This window comes from Cricetulus griseus, chromosome 6, assembly GCF_003668045.3.
Source record: "Cricetulus griseus strain 17A/GY chromosome 6, alternate assembly CriGri-PICRH-1.0, whole genome shotgun sequence".
Classification (NCBI taxonomy): Eukaryota; Metazoa; Chordata; class Mammalia; order Rodentia; family Cricetidae; genus Cricetulus; species Cricetulus griseus.
Window position 1 is genome coordinate 112,054,258 of NC_048599.1, and position 13,187 is coordinate 112,067,444.

At 38.5% G+C, this 13,187-nt stretch overlaps 1 protein-coding gene across 2 annotated transcripts in view; it reads left to right on the top strand.

The window, feature by feature from the left end:
- The window catches only part of Kcnh7 (potassium voltage-gated channel subfamily H member 7), a 454,061-nt gene that overhangs the window by 310,699 nt on the left and 130,175 nt on the right, over positions 1-13,187 (top strand). The window lies entirely within an intron of this gene.

Genomic DNA, 13,187 nt, shown 5'->3' on the forward strand with positions numbered 1-13,187 from the left:
CTTCTTTTCTCGAATATCACATGAAACACTGCTTCGCTCAGATTATAGTATTCCACTATTTCTATCCTTTATAATACCTGTTTTTGCCAAAATCATAAAACTCCAAATTAATGTATGTTTGAAATACAAAGATCTAAATCAGAGTGGCTTCCATTATTTCATTACCTTCATCTTCTATAGCTTCTTGTATATAGTAGAGCTTCACTGAAAGAGTCTTTTGTCAAGTATTGTCTAGTAGAATGTTGTCATTTTGGTAGCATATCTATTCCAAAAGACTCTTTTCCTGTGTGTGGAAACCCCACCTGATCCAAGTAGATCTATGTGGTCTGCTCCTGTGGGAACATAACACTTCACACTTTGGTCTGCTGTCACATTGGGAACATCTGTTTGCCCAGTAGATAATAATCTAAATAAAATTATGGATTATAAATAAAATTATAATCTTAGTTTTTATAATATGCATAAAAATGAATTTTATAAGTCAAGAATAAAAAAGAGGTGAGGACTGTGGGATATTAGAGAATAATAATCTAATGTGGCCAGACACCCTTTAGCTTAATTTCAAAAAGGCTACAAATGTTCTTTCTTGTACCTCTAGAAATCCTTCCCAAATAGTAAGTACCCATGTGTGTAACAAATGTTCCTTCACATGGAATTCTTAATTATCTGATGAGCGAACCTCAACTGGATTGCTCAGGTCAATGACTCTCCACATTGTAAGACTATCACTATGAATAGGCAGCATGCTTGAAATTCAACTTTTTGATCTGTGTCAAAACTGCTGACTCAGAAACATAGAAATTCAGTATTCTGTATATATCAAACTTTGTGTCATTCTGGACTAAGTTAACTAATATTCAAATAAAATGATTTTTAAGTGAAATAAAATAAGTCATGTAATAAAATATCCCCAAATCTCTATAGGGGTTTATATCGACAAGAACTTTCAGAAGTGAACTTCTTCATTTACTCTTCTTTAAAAGATCCCATTATCTTTAAAAAGATTGAAATTATATCTTTGGGAGCAAATTTTACTATTATTCTTACTAAAATAAAAGTTTGAATTATCCTAAAAGCTTCAACTGAAACTAAATTTATACATGCAAAATAACATTTGATAATTTAGGCAATTATCTGTCTAATTTAAGCCACTAAAACCTATTCATATGTTTTGGACTCACTTAAGATAATTAACACATAAAACACACATTTGTCTCAACAGCTACATTACTTTCTCAAATGTGTGTCTACTTTATGACCCCAAGCAAGGAAGAAACAAAGAAATGTTCCATGTAGTTCATTTGCAGAAAGGGTGTCACCAGGCTTTTACTATTCTCCATTGGAGCTGAAAGTCATTCTTTAATTCAAAGATGAGAGGCTGCTGTGGTAATACAGAATTCCCTAATCAGCACACATTACTATAGAAACAGGCTGCTATTCAGTGGAATTTAATTAAAGGTTTTATGATATAACTAGTGTTTACTTTCATCCTTCCTTTGAAAGTCTCTTCTTTAAGGATTAAATTTGATAGAGAAAAAGGAACCATGACATTGCAGCAAAAACAAATAGGGGAAAAGTTTTGTCAAATTTATGTCATAGTTTCCCTATTATATTGGCAAAGAACTTATATCTAAGATCAATTGAAGTGCTTCTTATTGGGGGATAAAAGTACTTCATTAACAATGAATATTGATCAGCACCCAGGGCAGCATAAGCATATCTGAGGCCCCTTGTGAACATCTTATGAAATATTTTGTTACCTAGCAACATGAAAATCATGGACACTCTCTAGTCATACAGCATTGGGGAAAGTGGACTATTTCTTATTCATGTTTTGAATATTCTATTTAGAGTTCTCATCGGCATGATGGCTGCATGATTATCCAAAATCAATATAAGTTAAGATGTTATCACTTCCAGGAGACTTGAATTGATTCTTTAACTTGGCATTTGGAGAGAGGAAAATGTGTATATACCAGAGAGAAACTTAATAAAAGTATGGCAGAATCATACATTTATTGATTTAGAGGTTATCTCAAAGACATGGAGATCTAATTAGGCATATGTAATGTCGGTGTGTTATAGTCATTCTCTGGGTCTCCTTTCTGAATGATTTTAACCTTGAGTGGTTAATAGCAGTCCATCTCATTACCCTGTCTTCTTGCTTATCTCCCTTGTCCAAATCTCTGTTTGCTGCCTCCTTTGCTGTCATGATGGTATGGCCAGACTGGAAGCAGGGATTCTCAGACACCAGCAAGCAATTTTCAACAAGTTCAGAGGAGTATGCTGCTGCTGCTGCTGCTGCTGCTGCTGCAACTATCCTAATGCCTCGATTCCGCCCTAGCTGACCCCTAACCTTCATACAGCATCCTGCCGCTCACATTACTTCAAGATCCCAATTGGTCCATTGCTTACTGCCTCCCTTCCTTTGTGTGATCTTGTTTTCTCTGGTATCACCTCCTTTTAGGTTGTATCATTGGAGACTTAGTCTTATGTGTCTTTACTAACCATATCTGCTCATTCAAAGAGCCCCATAACTTCAGCTTTACTGTCTGCCAGTGGACTCCCAGGAGATGTTCTGTTCTGTTTTGTAACTCCAAAGCTACACTGGCTACACTGGTCCATTTATCATTCATTACTCAGGATAGCCTGTTGATCAGTACTGCTATTTTTCCCCTAGCTGCCAATGGCAGCCTTCTTTGGCAGTATTCTAGTTTGTTTCTGCAGCCCCTCAATGACAAGACATACCATCTTACTCACTTAGGAGTAGGAAAAACTCACCTGCTTCTTTCACACTTCTCTCCCTCAAAACAAAACACTGATTGATGGTTCAGTCATTTTCTGTTTCTCCCCTCAAATTTGATCTTTTACTATATCAGACTGTGGATTAAATCATGTCTCTCTACATATCCATTCTTTTTGAACTTATTGAGCTAGATTATTTTTGGTTGTGAGCCTAGCCTTTAACAGCTGAGCCATCTTTCCAGCCCATTGAATTAGATTATTAAGGCTTTCCATTCAAGTGTTAGCTACAGGAATACCCTAAATCTAGAAAAAAAAAATCAATTCTTTCTTTTTTTGTTTGTTTTTGTTGTTTGTTTGTTTCTTTCTTTTTTGAGAAGGGGATTCTTTGTGTATACTCTGGCTGTCTTGGAACTTGTTCTGTAGACCAGATCTCTTGAACTCACAGAGATCCTCCTGCCCCTGCCTCCCAAGTGCTGGGATTAAAGGTGTGCACCACTGCCATCGGGTTCTATTCCTACTTTCAATAATCGGCAGTAGAATTTATTTATGACAACATTTTTAAGAACTAAAAGTGGCTCTTTTTCTTCCTTCGTACTGGATACTTTGCTCCTGATTGTGATAGCAAAACTACTTACTGAAAGAGGATTGTCACCCATACCAAACTCCCTCTCAGTTGGTCTGAGGATCCTGCTCATAGGTAGTAATAGGTGTATACAGGGTTATGACCTTTCCCAAGGACTGCAGCCAGTGACTGGGTGATGCACAGATTTAAGAGGCTCCAAATAAGAATTGAAGATCACATTGGAATCCCTTGAGTCTTAAGGCAGTACATGGAGGTCAGGGCAGAGTCAGAAACGCAGTAAGGCCTGAGAGCACTCACCAGCAGTTGCAATTCTGAGCTGCACCCCAGCCCCAGTTCCTCCTAGAAGCTTCAGGGGAAATTCGGTACACTCAGAGAACAACTGACTTTACCTCCTCCCAATCCCTACTTATAGTCAATGCACCTGAATGTATTCCCATAAAAATGTTTACATAGTCGCTTTCCTTTCCTCTTTCTTTCTTTCTTTCTTTCTTTCTTTCTTTCTTTCTTCCTTCCTTCCTTCCTTCCTTCCTTCCTTCCTTTCTTCTTTTCTAACTTTCTTTTCCTTTTCCCTCCCTCCCTCCCTCCTTCCCTCCCTCCCTTCCTTTCTTCCTTCCTTCCTTCCTTTCTGCCTTCTCTGGGTAGCCTTGGTTGTCCTGGAACTCCATCTCTAGACCAGGATGACCTTGAACTCATAGACATCTACTTGCCTCTGGTATTAAAGGTGTGCTCCACCACTGCCCAGCAAGTCTGTTTTCAGTGATCCAGGCAACCTAACCCACCTCAAGCCTTCACTACGGGAAAAACTTGCCCCCTCCCCAGCTCTCTGCTGCACTTCCCCCTAACTCTCCTTGTTCTGGACCCACCTCAGGATAGCTCCATTTGCATAACAATGTACACCTAAGGTTCTCCCCTTTCCATGCAAAACCTAACCAGGAACCACCTGCTTGTTTAAGCAAGGCATAAATGTTTTTAAGCCACATAGTGGGTTTTAGTTGTAAAACTATTAGATCATCAGTGTTCTAAAATTTTGTAAAAATGACCATAAATGGAATGAAGGAAACAAGAACTTGCAGTTGTAAGAAAAATTAATGATTAAAAGTTAGGTCAAAATTTTTTCTATGAATATTCATTCTCCCCCCAAGAAAGACTGTTTCTAATATACATAGCCACCAGTACGTGTTATTTAAACTGTGTATTCAAGCAAAATTACATTCATAGAAGTAGTTTATCAGTATTTATCCTTATCTGACAATGTATAAGAGCTGTGAAAAAAATGCATTTTTTCCTATTTCAGGTTTACTATTTTAGTAGACATGAAACTAAATAAAATCTAATTATCCAAGTAAGAAAGCAAATTTAATAAAATCTGAAGACTTAGCAAGACGTTTTGCAGAGTTAAAAGCCACAACAGTTACACTTATCTACATTTTATATTCCAACCCTTAAGGAAGTATAGCAGTGCACAAATTTCTCAATGCATATTCTTTCCGCGTGAACTACATGGAGACAACTAAATCTGTAATGCAATACAACATGGTGCATATTAACCTAGTGGTGCAGAAAACACCATCTGTATCACCTTGGATGTGACTAAACTACAGGAGCAAAATAAATGCCTGTGTGGTCATTAATTTAAGAGAGCTACTGGGTGTTCTTTTGGGGGGGGAGTGATGTAACTGTTGAAAAATGAGTAAAAGCAGGCATTGACCTTCAATGCATTGTAATAAAACTTGCAAAATTGATTTGTAAACTGTAACTCAATTTCATGTGCATTAAAAACTAATCAAATGATTTTGATGCAGCTCACTGGTTTTTAACTTGATAATTTACTTGAGCATATAAAAACTGTTAGTAGAAATATGTAAAAATGCTTTCCAAACACTTACAGACTTGCAACAATATCTAATCTTATTTGTACAGATTGGTTGCTCTTGTCTTTGTATATTAATCTACAACATAATGTTTAATATACTTGTATTTTGTCATAATATTTTACCAGAAATAAATTCTATATCTAATATTTTTAGCGTTATTAACTCCTAGACTACAAGTGAAATGATGGCATAATAAATTAGCCTGCTTAATTCTAAATAGCTCTCCCACAAGTATTTTATCTATGTTTTCCTGGGTGATGAAGGCCATGAAGACACTTCTGTGTAAACTCAAGAATCAGAATGGAAGCAATTTAGACCCTTATGAATTTAAGGATGAAATTGATAATAAGAGTTGTTTCAGGTATACAGGGCATGATATAGAGTTTCTGTGGTTTGTTTAGTCATACTCAATTGTAAAGCACATAGGACTTGATACAGTTCCACGAGGCTAAGATTACATAAGTATGATGACCAGAGTTATTACATATTTTAATCCAAAATAAGTGCATTATAAACTCAATTTATTACCTGTTTCTATAACTCTATTACTGTACTCAGACATTTTGTCAAAACTGGAGCAAAATAAAGAAAGCCTTCCTTACAAGGGTGTAGAATAGTGTTAATTGGGAAATCACTATGTCTATTACTATCTATCCTTCTATCTATCTATCTATCTATCTATCTATCTATCTATCTATCTATATTAAGTCAAGTTAGGGAACAGGCTTGTTTCACATGTAAGTCCCTTCTCTCTCTCCCTCCCCTTACCCCCATCCCTCCTCCCCCACCCCCAACCTACCACCCACCTCATCCACCCTCTCCCACCTCCCCCCCACAGGGTAGGGCCCTCAACAGGGGCTCTGCAAAGTCCACCAAATCTTCCTGTGCTGGGCCTAGGCCCTTCCCCATGTGTCCAGGGCCAGAGTGTATCCCTTCATGTGGGAAGGGCTCTCAAAGTCCCTTCTTTCACCAGGGAAAAATGCTAATCCACTTCCAGAGGCTCCCTGGAGTGCAGAGGCCTCCTTATTGGCCTCCATGTTCAGGGGGCTGGATCAGTCTTGTACTGTCCTCCCAGATAGCATCTGGGGTCTATGAGCTCTCCCTTGTTCAGGGCAACTGTTTCTGTGGGTTTCTCCAACCTGGTACAGATGCCTTCAATCTTCATTCCTCCCTCTCTTCAACTAGATTCCAGATTTCAGCTCAGTGTATTTCTATGGATGTCTGTCTCTGCTTCCATCAGCCACTGGATGAGGGCTCTAGAATGGCATAAAGAATAGTCATCAATCTCTTTTTAGGGGAAGGGCTTTTAGGTTATCCTCTCTTCCATTGCCTGGATTGTCAGATGGTGTCATCCTTGTAGGTCTCTGGAGATCTCCCTAGTTCCAGATCTCTTCTCGGACCTATAGTGGCTCCCTCTGATATGGTATCTCTCATCCTGCTCTCTCTCCTCTATTCTTCCCCCTACTCAATATCTCTGCTCCTCCATTTCCTCTCCTCTACTCCTCTCCTTGTGCTCTTATTGTGGCAGCACCCTCTCCCCTACCCTCATGCTCCCAATTAACTCAGGAGTTCATGCCACTTCCCATTCCTGGGGTCTAATTATCCCATAGAGTCCTTCATGTTTCCTAGTTTCTTTGGTGAAGAGGATTATAGGCTGGTAAATCTTTGCTCTATGTCTAAAATTCATATATGAGTGAGTACATACCATGTTTGTCTTTTTGTGACTGGGTTACCTCACTCAGGATGGTTTCTTCTAGTTCCATCCATTTGCCTGGGAATTTCAAGATTCCATTGCTTTTTTCTGCTGAGTAGTACTCCATTGTATAAATGTACCACATTTTCTCTATCCATTCTTCAGTTGAGGGGCATCTAGGTTGCTTCCAGGTTCTGGCTATTACAAACAATGCTGCTATGAACATGGTTGAACATATGTCCTTGTTGTATGTACATGCACTATTTGGTTATATACCCAAGAGAGGAATGGCTGGATCTTGAGGTAGATTGATTCCCATTTTTCTGAGCAACCGCCATACTGATTTCCAGAATGGTCTTACAAGTTCACACTCCCACCAGCAATGGAGGAGTGTTCCTTCTTCTCGGCATCCTCTCCAGCATAGGTTATCACTGGTATTTTTCATTTTAGCCATTCTGACAGGTGGGAGGTGGTATCTCAGAGTTGTTTTGAGTTGCATTTCTCTGACTGCCAAGGATTTTGAGCACTTTCTTAAGTGTCTTTCAGCTATTTCAGATTCCTCTGTTGAAAATTCTGTTTATTTCTGCACCCCACTTTTTAATTTCATTGTTTGGTGTTTTGCTGGCTAGCTTCTTGAGCTCCTTGTATATTTTAGAAATCAGCCCTCTGTCAGATGTGGGGTTGGTGAAGATCCTTTGCCATTCTGTGGGTGGTCGTTTTGTCTTACTGTGTCCTTTGCCTTACAGAAGCTTCTCAGTTTCAGGAGGTCCCATTTATTAATTGCAAACCTCAGTGTCTGTGCTACTGGCATGATGTTCAGTAATCGGTCTCCTGTGCCAATTTGTTCAAGGGTAATTACCACTTTCTCTTCTAGAAGGTTCAATAAGGCTGGATTTATGGAGAGATCTTTGATCCATTTGCACTTAAGTTTCATGCATGGTGACAGGTATGGATCTATCTGCAATTTTCTGCATGTCCGAATCCAATTGTGCCAGCACCATTTGTTGAAGATGCTATCTTTTTTCCATTGTATGGATTTAGCATCTTTGTCAAAAATAAGGTGTTCATAGGTTCGTGGGTTAATATCTGGGTCTTCAATTCGATTCCATTGGTCTATCTGTCTATTCTTGTGCCAATACCAAGCTGTTTTCAGAACTATGGCTCTATAGTAGAGCTTGAAGTCAGGGATGGTGATGCCTCCAGAAGATCTTTTATTGTAAAGAGTTGTTTTGGCTATCCTGGGTTTTTTATTTTTCCATATAAAGTTGAGTATTGTTCTTTCAATGTCTGTGAAAAACTGTGTTGGGATTTTGATGGGGATTGCGTTGAATCTGTAGATTGCTTTTGGTAGGATTGCCATTTTTACTATGTTAATTCTACCTATCCAAGAGCATGGGAGATCTTTCCATTTTCTGGTATCTTCTTTAATTTCTTTCTTTAAAGTCTCAAATTTTTTATTGTACAGGTCTTTCACTTTTTTGGTTAGTGTTACCCCCAGATATTTTATGTTGCTTGTGGATATTGTGAAAGGTGATGTTTCCATGATTTCTTTCTCATTGCGTTTATCATCTGTATACAGTAGGGCTACAGATTTTTTTTTTTTGAGTTAATTTTGTATCCTGCTACCTTGCTAAAGGTGTTTATCAGCTGTAGGAGTTTCCTGGTAGAGTTTTTCGGGTCACTAATGTAGATTATCATGATGTCTGCAAATAGTGAAATTTTGACTTCTTCCTTTCCAATTTGTATCCCTTTGATCCCCTTTTCTTGTCTTATTGCTCTAGCTAGAACTTCAAGTACAATATTGAAGAGGTATGGAGAGAGTGGACAGCCTTGTCTTGTTCCTGATTTTAGAGGAAACGCTTTGAGTTTCTCTCCATTTAGTTTGATGTTGGCTATTGGTTTGGTGTATATTGTGTTTATCATGTTTAGATATGTTCCTGTTATTCCTGTTCTCTCCAAGATCTTTATCATGAAGGGATGTTGGATTTTGTCAAAGGCTTTTTCAGCATCTAGTGAGATGATCATGTGGTTTTTCTTTTTCAGTTTGTTTATATGGTGGATTACATTGATGGATTTTCATATGTTGAACCATCCTTGCATCCCTGGGATGAAGCCTACTTGATAGTGGTGGATGATTTTTCTGATATGTTCTTGGATTCGGTTCGCCAATATTTTATTGAGTATTTTAGCATGGATGTTAATGAGGGATATTGGTCTGTAGTTCTCTTTGTTAGTCATATCTTTGTGTGGCTTGGGTATCAAAGTGATTGTAGCCTCATAGAAAGAGTTTGGCAATATCCTATCTGCTTCTATTGTGCGGAACAGTTTGAGGAGTACTGATATCAGCTCTTTTTTGAATTCCTGGTAGAATTCTGCAGTGAAGCCATCTGGCCCTGGGCTTTTTTTGGTTGGGAGGCTTTTGATGACTGCTTCTATTTCATTATGGGTTATGGGTCGATTTAAACTGTTTATCTGATCTTGGTTTAATTTTGGTGAGTGATATTTATCCAGAAAACTGCCCATTTCCTTTAGATTTTTGAATATTGTGGAGTACAGGCTTTCAAAGTATGACCTGAAGATTCTCTGGATTTCCTCAGTGTCCGTTGTTATATCCCCCTTTTCATTTCTGATTTTGTTAATTAGCATGCTCTCTCTCTCTCTCTGCCTTTTGGTTAGTTTGGCTAGAGGTTTGTCTATCTTGTTGATCTTCTCAAACAACCAACTCTTTGTTTCATTGATTCTATGTAATGTTTTCGTAGTTTCTACTTTACTGATTTCAGCTCTCAGGTTGTTTATTTCCTGGCATCTACTCCTCCTTGGTGTGTTTGCTTCTTTTTGCTCTAATGCTTTCAGTTGTTCTGTCAATTCTCTAATGTGACTTTTCTCCAGTTTCTTCTTGTGGGCACTTAGTGCTATGAACTTCCCTCTTAGCACTGCTTTCAGAGTGTCCCATAAGTTTGGGTATGTTGTGTCTGCATTCTCATTGAATTCTAGGAAGTCTTTAATTTATTTTTTTTTTATTTCTTCCTCAACCTAGGAATGGTGCAATTGGGTGTTATTCATTTTCCAAGAGTATGTAGGTTTTCTGCCATTTGTATTGTTGTTGAATTCTAGCTTTAAAGCATGGTGATCTGATAAGATACAGGGAGTTATTTCAATTCTTTTGTAGCTATGGAGGTTTGCTTTGCTGCCTACTATGTGGTCAATTTTAGAGAAGGTGCCATGTGGCGCTGAGAAGAAGGTATATTCTTTTGAGTTTGGATGGAATGTTCTATAGATATCCGTTAACCCCAGTTGGGTCATAACTTCTTTCAGATCCTTTGTTTCTTTGTTAAGTTTCTGTCTGGTGGTCCTGTCTAGTGGCGTTAAGGGTGTTGTTGAAGTCTCCTACTATAAGTGTGTGTGGTTTTATGTGTGGTTTGAGCTTTAGTAAAGTTTCTTTCACAAATGTGGGTGCCTTCATATTTGGGGCATAGATGTTCAGGATTGAGACTTCATCTTGATGGACTTTTCCTGTGATGAGTATGAAATGCCCTTCTTCATGTCTTTTGATTGATTTTAGTTTAAAGTCTAATTTGTTAGATATTAGGATTGCTACACCAGCTTGTTTCTTGAGCCCTTTTGATTGGAAAATCTTTTCCCATCCTTTTACTCTGGTATATCGCCTGTCTTGAAGTTGAGGTGTGTTTCTTGTAAATAGCAGAAGGATGGATTCTGTCTTCGCATCCATTCTGTTAGCCTATATCTTTTTATGGGTAAGTTAAGACCATTGACATTTAGGGATATTAATGTCCATTGTTCATTGGTTCTTGTTTGTTTTGGATTTATTGTTGGTGGTGTCATTGTGTGTGGATTTCACCCTCCTCCTTCTTTTTGTGTTTGATAAAATGAGATATTATCTATTATCTATTGCCTGTGTTTTTGTGAATGTAGTTATTTCGTTGGGTTGGAGTTTTCCTTCCAGAACCTTCTGTAGTGCTGGATTTGTGGATATGTATTGTTTAAATCTGTTTTTGTCCTGGAATATCTTTTTTTCTCCATCTATAGTGATTGAAAGTTTTGTTGGGTACAGTAGTCTGGGTTGACATCCATGCTCCCTTAGTGCTTGTAGGATATTTATCCAAGACCTTCTGGCTTTCAGAGTTTCCATTGAGAAGTCGGGTGTGATTCTAATTGGTTTGCCTTATATGTTACTTGGCCTTTTTCCTTTGCTGCTCTTAATATTTTCTCTTTATTCTGTAGATTTGGTGTTTTGATTATTATGTGTCGGGGGACTTCTTTTTGTGGTCCAGTCTGTTTGGTGTCCTGTAAGCTTCTTGCTCTTTCATAGGCATATCCTTCTGTAGGTTGGGGAAGTTTTCTTCTATGATTTTGTTGAATATGTTTTCTGTACCTTTGAGCAGTATTTCTTCACCTTCTTCTATACCTATTATTCTTAGGTTTGGTCTTTTCACGGTGTCCCATATTTCCTGGATATTTTGTGTTAGGGATTTGTTGGACTTGAGGTTTTTCTTTGGTTGATGAATATATATCCTCTGGCGAGTCTTCAATAGCTGAGATTCTCTCTTCCGTCTTGGATTCTATTAGTTATACCCATGTCTTTAGTTCCTGATCATTTGTCCAGTCTTTCCATTTCCAGCATTGCCTCATTCTGTGTTTTCTTTATTGTGTCTAATTCAGCTATCATGCTTTGAACTGTTTCAAGAACTTCCTTCACTTGTTTGGTTGTTTTTTCTTGGGTTTCTTTAGATTCTTTAAGAGATTTGTTTATTTCTTGAATTTTTTGGTTTGTCTTTTCCTCCATTTCGTGTAATTGTTTGCTTGCTTTTTCTTCTATTTCTTTAAGGGATTTTCTTGTTTCCTCTTTAAAGGTCTGTAACATCTTGCTGAGATGATTTTTGAGGTCCATCTCTTCTTCATGCACTGTGTTGGGCTTTTCAGATCTTGCTGGAGTGGAGTCCCTAGATTCTGGTGGTGTCATATTGGTTGAGCGAGTTCTTATTCTGTCTTCTTCCCATATTTTTTCCAGTGAGTGCAGGAGGGGGTCCCTCTATCTCTTCTTGTTACCCAGTAGTGTGTGTGGGCAGGAATTCAATGTGAGCAGCTCTGGACAGTCTTGCTTCTCCTGGTAGTCTCCTCACTCTGAAGGAGTTAGGCCTCCATAGGGGTCAGGTGTGTGGGGGCAGGACAGGAAGTAAGAGTGGGGTGTTTCCAGGCTCTGGGAGTTCCTCACTGCCTGGGCAGGTCTACCCCAAGTAGGAGCAGGCCTGGGGAGATCGGAGTGGATGGGGCTTTGGAAGGGAGTTGGGTAAGAGCAGAGGATCACTCACCTCGTTGCGATCAGTTGGCGGAAAGGGAAGGAAGAGTAACCTGTACCCAGATTCAGAGAGCTCCTCCCTGCCTGGAAGTGTCTACTCCAAGCAAGCACAAGCCTGGGGAGATCTGAGTGAATGGCGCTTTGGACAGGAGTTGGGTAAGAGCAGGGGGTCACTCACCTAGTTGCCAATCGGTCGGTGGAAAGGGAAGGAAGAGTCGTCTATTACTATCTTATGTAGTAAAAACTGTGAAGAAATGCCAACCTGGTTCAGAGGGAAGGAAAAGCCTCTCTGAGGAAACTCTTCTGGGTTATAACCTAAAGGATAAACTAAGTAGACAGAAGAAAAGATCTAACAGAATGGAGTCCTGAATCTGACAGAAACAGGGATTTCCAAAGAAATAAAAAAGTCATCATGGCTGGATTCTAGAGGCCCTAGAAGAGAATTAAAGACCAGAGTAGAGATTCTGTGTCTTCACTCTCTAAGTAAGAACTTATGGGGAGAAGTGAAAATAGTCTACTTTATCCAATGTTTTACAACATAAAACTCATTGTCTTTGGGAGAAGAACAACACTGCTGAGAATATGAAAAGTGACCAGCATTCTATGGCAAGGAATCAGTTGAACCATTAATTCAACTGAAGGAAAGCAGTAAGATGAAAAAGGTATGAACATCAAAATAAGTGTAGTGTTCTCCAGCCCCCTATATCCTGCTAAATTGAAGGGAGAAAAGATAATTTCTTTCTGTTTTAATTTACAACTCCACTACTAATAACTTTATTTAATGTTTTAATACTGGACTCCTTAATATTGTTTATTTACCTATTATTTAGAAGTTTAATATTCACTCCTTAATGTTTATATTTAGATGACTTTTCAGTGCATCATCCACTCTGATATAAGTGCAGTATCTGACATCACATGTCACATTAATTAATTAATAGATGCATCTTATCTTTACATCTGTTTTGGCAGCAT